This window comes from Argiope bruennichi, chromosome 6 (genome assembly GCF_947563725.1).
Source record: "Argiope bruennichi chromosome 6, qqArgBrue1.1, whole genome shotgun sequence".
Taxonomy (NCBI): Eukaryota; Metazoa; Arthropoda; class Arachnida; order Araneae; family Araneidae; genus Argiope; species Argiope bruennichi.
This window is the reverse complement of record NC_079156.1, coordinates 132,847,497-132,859,732: the sequence shown is the minus strand read 5'-3', so window position 1 is coordinate 132,859,732 and position 12,236 is coordinate 132,847,497. Positions and strand designations below refer to the sequence as shown.

General features: G+C 29.8%; 1 protein-coding gene across 2 annotated transcripts in view; it reads right to left on the bottom strand.

Moving 5' to 3' along the window:
• LOC129971338 (multiple C2 and transmembrane domain-containing protein 1-like) overlaps nucleotides 1-12,236 on the bottom strand; it is a 386,350-nt gene that overhangs the window by 303,619 nt on the left and 70,495 nt on the right. The window lies entirely within an intron of this gene.

Genomic DNA, 12,236 nt, shown 5'->3' with positions numbered 1-12,236 from the left:
CGAGGTGCACATTCCCGACCTCTAAGGTATACATGTACCAAATTTGATAGCTGTATGTCAAATGACATGGCCTGCAGAGCGCCAACACACACACACACACATTGAGCTTTATTATAAGTATAGATATTAAAGTATCTGAAATTATTTTGAAAATCCAAATGTTAAGTTATAATGAAATGCATCATAGTCCAATGGGCTCAAATTATTATTAATAGAAAACTATAAATCCATATCGTTCACAGACAGGCAATCTTCATTCTTAAATGTGTTTCTTGGACTCAGGAAACTCTAGAACGTGGAGATTCATCAAAATCTCGAGTTCAAACTTTTTGACATTGCAATACTCTCTCTTTGTATACTTCGTATCGTAAAAGTATAGTATAAGAATTTTAGAACATATATTTTGAGATCCAGCTATTAAACATTTAAATTGCTATCTAACCGTTTTGGCATCAGATCAATTTCACTTTAAACGATAATACATTTAGTCCAATCCCTTTGAGAAGTCTAGCGAAACACGATTTCTCAAACAATGAGTCATCATCTTCTATACCCATGCACGGAGCGATGCATTCCTCCAACTCTTCCATCAACAAAAAGTTCACTCACCATATACTGGATATAAAAACTGGATTCACACAATACAAACTGTACATGTTACGTCACTAAACTGGTCTAAAAAAGACGTAATGAAACACATGACGTAGTTTCTTCGTAACATGTGGTCAAGTTCCTATTCACGTGCTTTCAACAAAAATAAAAAGTCGTTAACAAACATCTAATCAAATGCAAAACCTGTATAATGAAATGTTCAATTTATGTTAACAAAGGGCCAATGGACTACCGCAAGACGATTGCAAAAGAAAATTCTAGGAAAAATCTCAGATATATCTGCCTATTTTTGAAATCTAATGAACGTTGACGTTCATTAGATTTCAAAACGTTCTTAAAAAAACGTAATTTATTTAATACTCAAAAACAGACTTGTTACAATGGTGTCTGTAACTTTTTTAGAAATGATCCGAGAGTTCAAAAGGTTAGTATCGGCGTACATAAGGAAGTCTCGTAGCTGAAATTGAATCACCGCAAATGTGCCTTAAAGTTGCAAAACAAATGAAATGCTTCCCACGAGATAGAATCGTGGCTCTATTTTACTTTCTCAAATGCAAAATGAAGAATGTATTGTAATCTTTAAAAAAATTACCTCGAAAATTTTACGAGTCTCAGCTTTTGAGAGGGCAAAAAAAAATGGGTGGATTATATCTTGTGTGTGTGTGTGTGTGTGTGTGTGTGTGTGTGTGTGTGTGTGTGTGTGTGTGTGTGTGTGTGTGTGTGTGTGTGTGTGTGTGTGTGTGTGTGTGTGTGTGTGTAGCAATATATTTCTTTAAATCTCTTAATTCTAAAATTGGATGTGCTAGACGAGCGAAATAAGATGTATGATTTTTCCACCCAAACTACGTTTTTATATCAAATATGTCAAATGAAATTTATTTTCCCTTCTTTGCATGATGATGGAAATTTCCACCATAACATTTAGTGAACAAAACATTGTACTCAAAACAGGTGTATTGTAAATTGGCTGTTGTTGGCAACTTTTTTCACGACTACCGCGTAATAAGGAACGTAGCAGTAAAAAAAAAAATCAAATGTCACAATCGTTATAGCGGGTTTGAACTTGTCATTCCGCTGTTTGTTGGGGATGAAAGAAACGTGCAACTTCTTGAATATTTTTTTATAAGTAATCTGAGATTTTTTTGCTAATAAAAGCGATAATGAGTGAAAAAAAAGTTTATAAGAGAGCGACACTGAAGATTTTGTACTGAGCTTAACATATAAATTAGCATGATGATTGATATTTCCATCATACTGTTTTTTAATTATTTTATATTATATATTTATACTAGGTTTTTTTTAAAATATTTTTTTCCTTTAATCTAGAGCAGGAATTATATCATCCTGATTTACCCCACCCCCACCCCCCCAAAAAAAGAAAAAAATCATGCAAGGGAGAGTTAAAAGAAAATCTGTCTATCTGTCTCGCATATCCGTGTGAGCTCTAGAATTCTGTGACATAATGAGGCAGATGGGTAAAAGTTGGGATACGATTTTGTCGTCAAGGTTGAAGAGATGTTTCATTTTTTGCGCCAAACGGGTTGACTGTGTCTTGTTCTTTCAATTATTCGCCAACATGTGAGTGCGATGACTCGAAAGCTCAACAGGCTTGAGGAACGAATTGTAATAAATAGAAATAATAAATCAATGCATAAATTTGAATTAAGCTCTCCCAAAAGTTACAATATAAATTTATTATTTGAATGTGTATTTATTACTTGAAGATTTCAATAAGATTCGAACCTCTAACTTGGAACATCATAGCATAATAACATGTGAATACTAATAATATATTGAATAGACTTATCCGTTTTTCTATCATTTATTTTAATATTTACACTTAATCGTGGCAACGGCAATCTGCACACGCAAATATTTTTAACATGCATGTGTATGATGCAACAGCTAAAGCAATATGTGTTGTTGTAAAATATTTTTTTTTATTTCAGAATAATAATGATTGGAAAAATTGAGTAACATTAAAGAAAAATTGTATGAATATACTTGGTATGACTGAAGAAAAGTATTTTTGAAATGATATGCCCGAAACTTATAAAGGAAAAATAATAAAATTTAGATTAATATTTTTTATTAAAAGTAACATTAAAATTTAATAAAACTTAAATTTAATGGCGTACTAACAACCGAAGAAGTAAACACGCGCCGAATTTTGTAGCTCTCTGTCAAATGATCTACCTTGTAAAGCTTTTTAAAAGATTTTTTCCTCATACAAATTGCAATTTACAAATAATATCCAGACAATAAACATTATAAGTTTCCTAGATTATAAAAGAACGGTGTAATTCATAATCTCTGGGAAATCATAAGAACCTACACGCAAGATAAAGAACAAATTTTATTCGATTCTTTCACTAAAATTGAAAACATAATAGCACGGAAAAAATTTAAAATTAATATTTGCTTTGTTTTGCTTTCTTTTTTCCTCTGTATGCCGAAGCTAAATATAAAAAACACTGCTTTTTGTAAATTTCCTATAAATCGAGGGGAATAATTCCACTTGTTTGTTTTTTTCATGTGGTCTTCTTTATATTACTTCTTTTTAATACTTGCATTTGCAGAAATCCAATTATTTAAAATTGGAGATGAATTTATGACACCATATAATAAGTCAACGTCAGTAGAATAATGTTCTTACAAATTAAAGATAACTAAAAGTAAATGAACATTTTCTTTAAATAAAAACAATTTTAATATGATAACATTTACAGGTGATACACTATCTATAAATTGCGTGATGCTTCATATGACATAATTGATTTTAAAAAACTTTCAAACATCAGAATAAACCACTGAACCAGCAGCCATCAAATTTTGTACGTGGTTACTTCTTAAGTTGTTGCTGTGCTCACTAATAAATGATCTTCCAAAGTTGTAATCAGCAGTTTAATTAAAAAATTAAATGAAGTTTCGAAGTTTTCTCTCAGTAACTGAGAAGCATGTAACTTCATAAAAACCATTTACACATCACTTTAAAATTCATGTATTAACTTTTTCGATGATACAGATTTTGCATCTATATAATTTTTTTTCTTTAATTCATATACTTTTTTTTTTCTCAATTGATTTTAAAAACAATTTTCTAACATGTTTTTTTTATTTGTGTACAACTCAAAAGCCAAATCGGGAACAATAAATGGGAATATTTCATTAACTCTTGGACGATTTAGTAAAAATAAATTATAATAACAAAATAAATTTTTAATTTATTACACACTAAAATTTTGCATATTTCTAACAAAAATGAAGAGTTTTTAACATGATAATATTTTCAGGCTAGCTTCTTACTCTTCATTGCATGATGTAAAAATTATTACGAATGAAATGGAACGGTAGTCAAGTCAAAGGAAGCCCAAAAAAGCCCAAACTATTATCATGTTCAGAGTAGAAGTAATACAATAGAGGCTCTTCCAATATTTTTATATTAAGATTTTCTTCTTTAGTCTCGCAATAATCCAATAATTATCCATTATCTTTTCGTTGGCGGTGATGGTGCAAAGTGACATAAAATTAGAAAATCAAATTCAAAGTCATTTTTAATTGGATAATCAATTCCATATTTGCACTAATGTATTCAGTCGATCATTATTGGCAAATCCATTTCTGGGCGTGTCTGAGCAATTCAAGTGTTGAACTGCTTTGTCATAGCTGTTAATTAAGTGAATGTGCTTAACACTCTTTTAGGGAACTATAAAGCGATAAAATCTTCCTTAAGGTTTACTAAAGTACTTTAACAACGCACATAAATGGAATCTCGCCTCGAAATTAAATCAACTGCCAATTAGTTTAAGCACTAAGGCATTTAATGACGGAATTATTAAAATCTATGCTATAAGAAGTGCGTCTTAGGGTATTCTGGTTTAAAAAATAAAGCAAAACGTCTAGACACGAAATGAATGGTAAGTCCCTGAACGTATATGATGCTGCAATAATATAAATATATATTTAGCATATTATGGTTAGTGACAATATCATTAACATGAGTGTTAATATTTTTATATTGACAAACTTTCTATAAATTGCTTTTATGCATAGAATTTAACATTTTACTAGATGATGTGTTAAGCCTAAAGATACCAAATTCGGCATGTAGTTGCTTCTTAGGTTGTAGATATCCACAAAGAAAGTGTTTTCCGAAACTCCAAACAGTTTTTTAAATAATTGAAATTTTAGTGTCTTCTTTCATTAGTTTCAGACCATATTAACATACATAACAATGTTTCATCGTTTTTAAAATTCAAAACGATAGTTTTTCAGTGAGGGTAACTTCATTTAAGTGCAATTTTTTTTCTCAAGTTCTAATAAATTTTTCAAATATTCGTTTATCATATGAGAAACATGGTGTTGTTTTCGTTTGAGGTTTTTAAAGCCCCAAAATACACTGGCAGAAAATTAGCAATTTATCGCTTTTGAGGCATCAATTTTTCGCTTTTAGGGTTATTAGAAAATGATAAAGAAGGCTGTCGCATTCGCCAAAAAAATCACTTATCTCCAACAAAAAGTTACAACTTAGCGCGAATGTCCGCCATATACCCGATTCTCCTTCCTGACCAATAAAGGGCAGGGTATAAGAAGTTATAGCCCAAAGAAGCACAGAGAAGGAAATGGGAATGAAAATGAAACAGTGAGAGGAGGTATCGAAAATTATATATATATAATAATAATGTTTGTTTTGTTTTGTTTTTCAATTTTTTCAGCTGAAAAAAAAAGTTTTAAATATCAAACGATTTTGAGACGAAAAAAAAAAACAATTATTTTCTACATATCGACGTATGTGTAATCTGATAGCCACGAGATTTTTTAAAACAGATTTAAACTGGATTTTCAAGAAAAAAAATTCGAAAAAGATTCGCCTTGAGAAAAAAATTCTAGAACTCGATTAATTTTGAGGTGGCAAAAACCATCGTTTTTCTAAATGTTGGTGATTGCGAAAAATGAGTCATGTGAGAACGAGATGCTTTTCTGTCGGATTGATACCATGTGACTTAAAAAATAATGTTCTCGCATGATAACTTGAAATTTGCAATAGCATATTTCAATTTTCTTTCAAACTCTTTTGTTATTTAAATTTGTAACAATGCTTTTTATTTTTATAATGAAATTTTTATAATGAAGTTTTTTTTTAATTATCGCTTCATCGTATATTTTATTCGGGTACTTTTACTAACTTTTACTTTAAGACCTTAAATTCAAAGCCAAATTTTCACTTTTCCCTTTATTGTTCACATAATCTCTGTGTGAATTCCATAATGTAATCGTTGTGCCCACAATCTAGACTGATACAATCAAACCAGACAAAGAAATGACAGACGAATTAAGCTAAATAATATCAAACCAATTATGTTTCTGACAAGAGATTTGAAATTTAAGGAGACTTGCTTAAATAATCGGAGACTAATTGCATCAAATTTTTTTTTAAAAAAATTTTTTAAGAAAGTTTTTTTTTTTTTTGGAAAGTAATTTTCCAATTACCATTTTTGACTGATTTAATTTGCGTATGAAAACCTATATTTAAAAAACATTAATCTTAAATTAAAAATCACGATTATCACACTAAAATAAATTACATTTTCGCTGTAGTGAAAACTGATTAATTTTATTTGAAGCAAGAAAAAAGTTACGAAGATTCGACCCTATACGTAAAATTGTAGAATTACATTGCTTTTTGTTTGATACATCTGTCTTTATATAAGAAACTATAAAAGAGCATTACAAATTAAATCATTCACATGACAGTCAGAATTCAATTTCTTTAAGCAAATAAATAGTAAAACAGTATAAATACTTGGTTAACCACAAAATGGTTGAAATGTTTTGCAATAACTTGGATTGAAGGCAACAGAAATATATTTTTTTAACAATTTCTTAGTGTAAATTTATAAAACTCAAGTGTATACCAAAATGTTCAAAACGAATGAAATAGTTCAGTCTTTATCTGGCATTTATTGCTAATAATTTAAGATGAATGATTTGAAAAATATTTATTTTAAATAGTTTCGGGATATTTTTTAAAAATATCAGCTCTTTTGTTATCTCTGAAAGAAAAAAGTATGTAAATAATGTCACATTCATTTCACGAAAAATATATGTAAAAAAAATCCTTTGTGCTGCAAGATTAGATTTCTTTAAAAAAAAGATTTAAACAATACTCCATGAAAAAGCATTTGAAAAAATGAAATATTGAATATAATCGTCTAGATTACATTCCATCTCAAAAGACAATGCCGTAAAAAGTATTATGTTTTTCAATTTAAAATCCATCTTGAAGAATCAAATAAAAATATTTGTCTCGTTGTATTGGATATCTTCAATAAAAACATTATCCCTACGCATTTAAATGGAAAAAATAGAAAAATGAGAACCATTTGAAATACATGAAATTATTCATGGGGAGGGTGAACAACGGGGAATTAGAATCGCTTTCAATTTATTTGGCATTCTATACTATTTTTAATCGATATAGAAGAGGATCTTATTTAAATTCAAAGATTCGAAAACAACTTAAAAAGTTCATTGTCCGATTGCTTTAAGAAATTATGCGGAAATTGTTTGGAATATGAAATGGGATGCTTTGAATGAAATTGGAAGATATTGGATGAAATATATTTTCCATGAAAAATAAAAGATGTTTCTAAATGTTCCAAGGAATTGGGCCTTTCCGAAAGCCTTTTGATGAATTTGCAACTTTGAACAATGCAGATTTTTACTTTGCCGATTTTAAGAATTATTTTTAAGAAATATTTGTTTATTGAAGTATTTTAAAATGAAATTATTGAGCGAACCCTGAGCAGAGTTTTCACAAAATTTGATAGAAATCCACAAATTTAATTTAAAGACCTCTCCCCTCTTAAATAGTTCGTCTGTGAAAGTAATGTAATGAGCAAGTGCAGAGTCTGTCTTAAAACTTCCATTCTTAATTGCATTTCCCTCCTATTTATATAAAAAAGGCATAATCATGTTAATAAGAAATATAAGCAGCGAAAATAGTCTCCCTAAATATTTCATACATACTCTCAAATAAAGGTATTAACCTCCACCATCCATAAAAAATGGTGGGTCTTGGGTAAGGCAGAGAGTTCTTTGCAAGGCATTGGCGTGCTGTAATTACGAAATCTTAACTTTTAGAGAAATATAACTTTATAAATATAAACTTCTAGCATTTTTACTGAATCTATCCTGTGATCCTTGATTTAGATTTTTGGTGATTCAATTCTGGAATGCAATTAATACTAATCGAAAATCGAATTTCTGCTTTAGACACAGTTTTCCCAATCAATTAATACCAAATTTTGACAACTACAATTGTAGTCACAAAATCACATACCAAATTTGATATATTTAAATCATTGTATTTTTTTAATTATCGCCTGCACATGCTTCTGAAGATACAGAACGACAGATGCTCAACTCTCATTAGATTTGGCACAAAATTTAATGTGTACCTGCAATATAGATGTTAAATCTGTTAGATTATATTCGAGCAGATGAACAGACATGTTTCCTTCGGAAAAAAATTTGATCAACATTTTATATAAATCTACAGAATGGGTGTAAAGACTTATACTAAATTTTATCCATTATAACAAAGAGTTTTTGAATTATCCTTGTAACAGACAGACAAACAAATGGAATTACAAAATTTTGTTTTTCGAAAGAAGAGTAGTCTAAAAGGTAGAAATACATCAAAATATTGTGTTCGAATTTTTTGATAATAAAAAGATTTTTCTATACTTCGTTAAAAAACAAACAAAAACGAAAAATGAATATGAAAGAAACTCGAAACGCTGGTACGAAACATTTTTAATTCATAATATTTTTTTTTCTTCATAGATTAACAGTGGCAAAATAGACGAACGAAAAAGTGAATGAAAAAACAAAATTGATTGAAACTCATTCAGCAATAAAAAGAATCGCTTTCATTTATTTCAATTTTGAAAAAATTATTGAAATTAAAGTAAGATATTGGAACGAATATAAAACTGATTTGAAGTAAAAAGCTATTTTCTAGAATGCGATCATTTGCGTCAAAGTTTGGGAACAAACGTTTAAAATTCGATATATTTTTAAAGATTAAAGATTTAATTACAGTTCACAAAAAAATCACTGAATGTAACTATACGCAACATTTGCTATTGCATTCTGTGTCTAACAAACTGCCTTGTACAGCATTGGATTCTGTGCTTTAATCATCGTATTTAATTTTTTTATCGACGCCATTAACAGAAAATGTGTCAATCTGAAAGCATTATCATGTTAAAAAAACATAAAAGAACAGGAAAATCAAATTTCAGATGAAGTACATTATTAGCGAATTCAATTTTGAATAAATGAATTGAGCAAATGGGAGAGTAGACAACTAAATGAGAAAAAAAGCGGGTGTAGTCACCTCAACACTTTTTGTATACTCTCTTTACATTCCCGCATACATTTACAGACATTGGACAAACCCAAGGAGTTTCAGGAGAACTCAAATTTTTATTTTCAGAGCCCCACCAATGAGTGTTGTGTGCTTTTCAATACAGCAAAGAAATCCGGTACTTGTATATGAATCGTATGGCACTGACAAATAATAGTTACGAAATATCATTTTTTGATCAAAGGATCAAACATCTAGCATTTTTACTGCATCTTGTATGCGATATGTGGCGATGAATGGCTGTGAATGATTCATACACAAGCACTAAAAAATAGAATAGGTATTTTGAACATCCCTTTTTTTCCACTAAACTGGGACCAAAATTTGACAGAGAATTGAAACTGTAGTCAAAAGATCGCATTCCAACTTTCATCTACATAAGGCTTTGCGCTATTGATTTATCGCGATTTCACGTCTGAGAATGTACAGAGAAATAAGTGATCCCTCCCTTTACAGATTTGTCTCCAAGTATGAAAAAAATCTGCACTAAGTTGCTAAAGTCGTGAACCAAATTTCATTTTCTTAAGGTGTAACGTCGTTGAATTATTATGTATGTGTGCATGCAAAAAGTGGAGAGAGGCGGAGATCAGTATTGTGACAGATTTTATTTCACATTTTATAGGAATTTACATTGTAGAATCGAATGAATAGGCATTTATACAAACCTATATTTTAGAAGTCAAGTTTTATGAACCTAGCTCTTTACATTTTGTAGTTACCCTGTTTGCTTGTCCTTAGACAGGCGGTCAGACAGACTTCTTCTGAATGGATTTCGCTCGAAATATGGCAAAACTTTAGAAATTTGATATAAAGATCACTTACTAATCCGTCTATCTCAACCAGTTTTTAAATGATCGTATTCACATATAGATACAATTAAAAAAGTGTTTTTCGGACTCACGGCTGCCTGAAACGTGGAGATTTGTTAAAATTCAGAGTTCGGTTTTTCTGACAATGGCTTTCTCGTAGTACAATTCGGATACGAGAAAGTAAAAAAAGAAGAAAAAAAAGAACCAATCAACCTCCTCAAAAATGTCTCGCATACTCTCTAATAAAGGTGAATCTGTGTATTAAGCGCTTTCTTTCCCAACCAACTGAAATTTTATTTTTTTTAAAAAAACCTACAATTGCAATTACAAAATCACATATCAAATATATGGCATTGCTTTTTTAAGTTATAGCATTTGTATGCTTCTGAAAATACAAACAGGCAAACATGCTCCTTGTTAGATTTTGATCAAAATTTGATAGAATCTACAATACTGATGTTAAATGTGTGTACGAAATTTTATCTATATAGCTCTCTTCGTTTTGTAGCTATCATGCTGAACTTTATTAGAACAACCGAACAGACAGAAAAAAAAATTCAAAAACATTTTGTTCAAAAATGGACAGAAATCGACGCATTTCGTCGTAATTCCATATGCCGCATTTCAGCCTCCTAGCTCAAAGCATTTTTGAGCTATGTTCAAAGAGAGGCATCATGTCAAAAGTAAGTCTTTCGAATTCAAATGGGTTCAAAACAGAAATTCGACACAATCTCGAGTTCGAATTCTTTGGCGATTGCAGTCATTTATCTACATTTCGCATAAAATAAAGTACAAAAAGTGTAAAATGAAGTTTTCAAATCACCTGCACTATACAGACACAAATATTTACCTATTATAAATTAGTATCATTCATTCGTAAGGGGAAAACAGTAAGAATTTTTAAAACATTGCTGCTAATCGAATGAGAGGTTCACAATGCGCGATGAACAACTCGGAAAACCCGCAAGTAAATGGAGCCAAGAATTTTCATCCATTGCAAAGAAAAATGCTGCATTTATTAGTACGAATGGAGAACTTCGTTATGAATCGTCACTAAATAAAGCGGCATTTTCGCTAATGAATTAAATCTTGCTTCATTAGCATTTCACTTAAAATTAAAGTGCTCCGCAATTCGCCGGAGAAACAAAGAGCAACGATTTCTCTTAAATCATTGCTAAATCATCTCCCCGCTCGAGGTTTTCCGAAAATAACTTCGGAAATTAATATCCGAAGGAAGCGACTCTGATGCCGTTGTAAGGTTCAAAATATCTATGCATCTCTGATTTTTACAACTTCCACAATATATAGTCTTAATTGTAGATAAGAGCAGCTAGATTTTGATTAGTTTCATTAATTTTAATTCTAATTTAATTATTTTTTTAATTTTAATTTTATTTTGATTCATTTTGTTTCATCTTTTCATTTTTCAATTAATTTTTGTAATAATTAAACTCATATGCAGTTTCTCTTTTAAAGTTATTGTAAAAATATTTCTTCGGCAATCACAATTATTTCATTAATTATTAATAAAGTACTTTTATTAATTCGCTTTTTTCTCTGACTACTTATTTTAAAAATTTCGTAATCAATTAAAAATGCTCATTATCGACTGTCATTATAACAAGTCGTTAGCTCTTCGAAATGCTAGTTTAAAATCGATTGCAAGCTTTCACTCATGTAGAACTAAAAATTGAAAAATAATTATTTAAATGAAGAAATTTAATATACCACATTTTTAAAATGGACTAAAAAGTGTAAAATAATTTCTTCTAACCCTACACAGCTTTATGGCCCCATTCATATTGTTCTGAAAATTTTTGGTTGTAAATTTGTAAGAGATCTGCATATGTGGTATAAATCAGTATGAAGTTAAGAGAAATCATTTTAACCGTTTTAAAAACGTGGTACATTAACAAACGTTTATTTAAATAATTATCTGCTATGGGGAAAAAATTCTCAAGAACACAGATTTGAAAATAAAAAAGGATGCAAAAAGTCACTGATCAATAAAACAATAAAAAAATGTAATAATTTTTAAATAATACTGCTGCAAATGTTTTCTTATTCATAACTACGATAATAATTTTGTAATATGAGCACTTACGTTAATCTCACACATAATGGATTTTTTTCATTGTTCACTAACAATGACGTGAAAAAAGTTTGTGTATCTTTAAAAATGAAAAAACAAAGAAGAGAAAAACGATTATAAACATTTATTCTTAGTAAATTTTTTATTTAAAATTAATTGATATATTGCCGCATTGAAAAAAGACATTCGAATCTCCATGGCCGAATGGTCATGGCACTCGTCTCATAATCACTAGACCTTGAGTTCGAATCCCGCTAGAGACAATCGGATTCATAGTAGGTGTAAATAT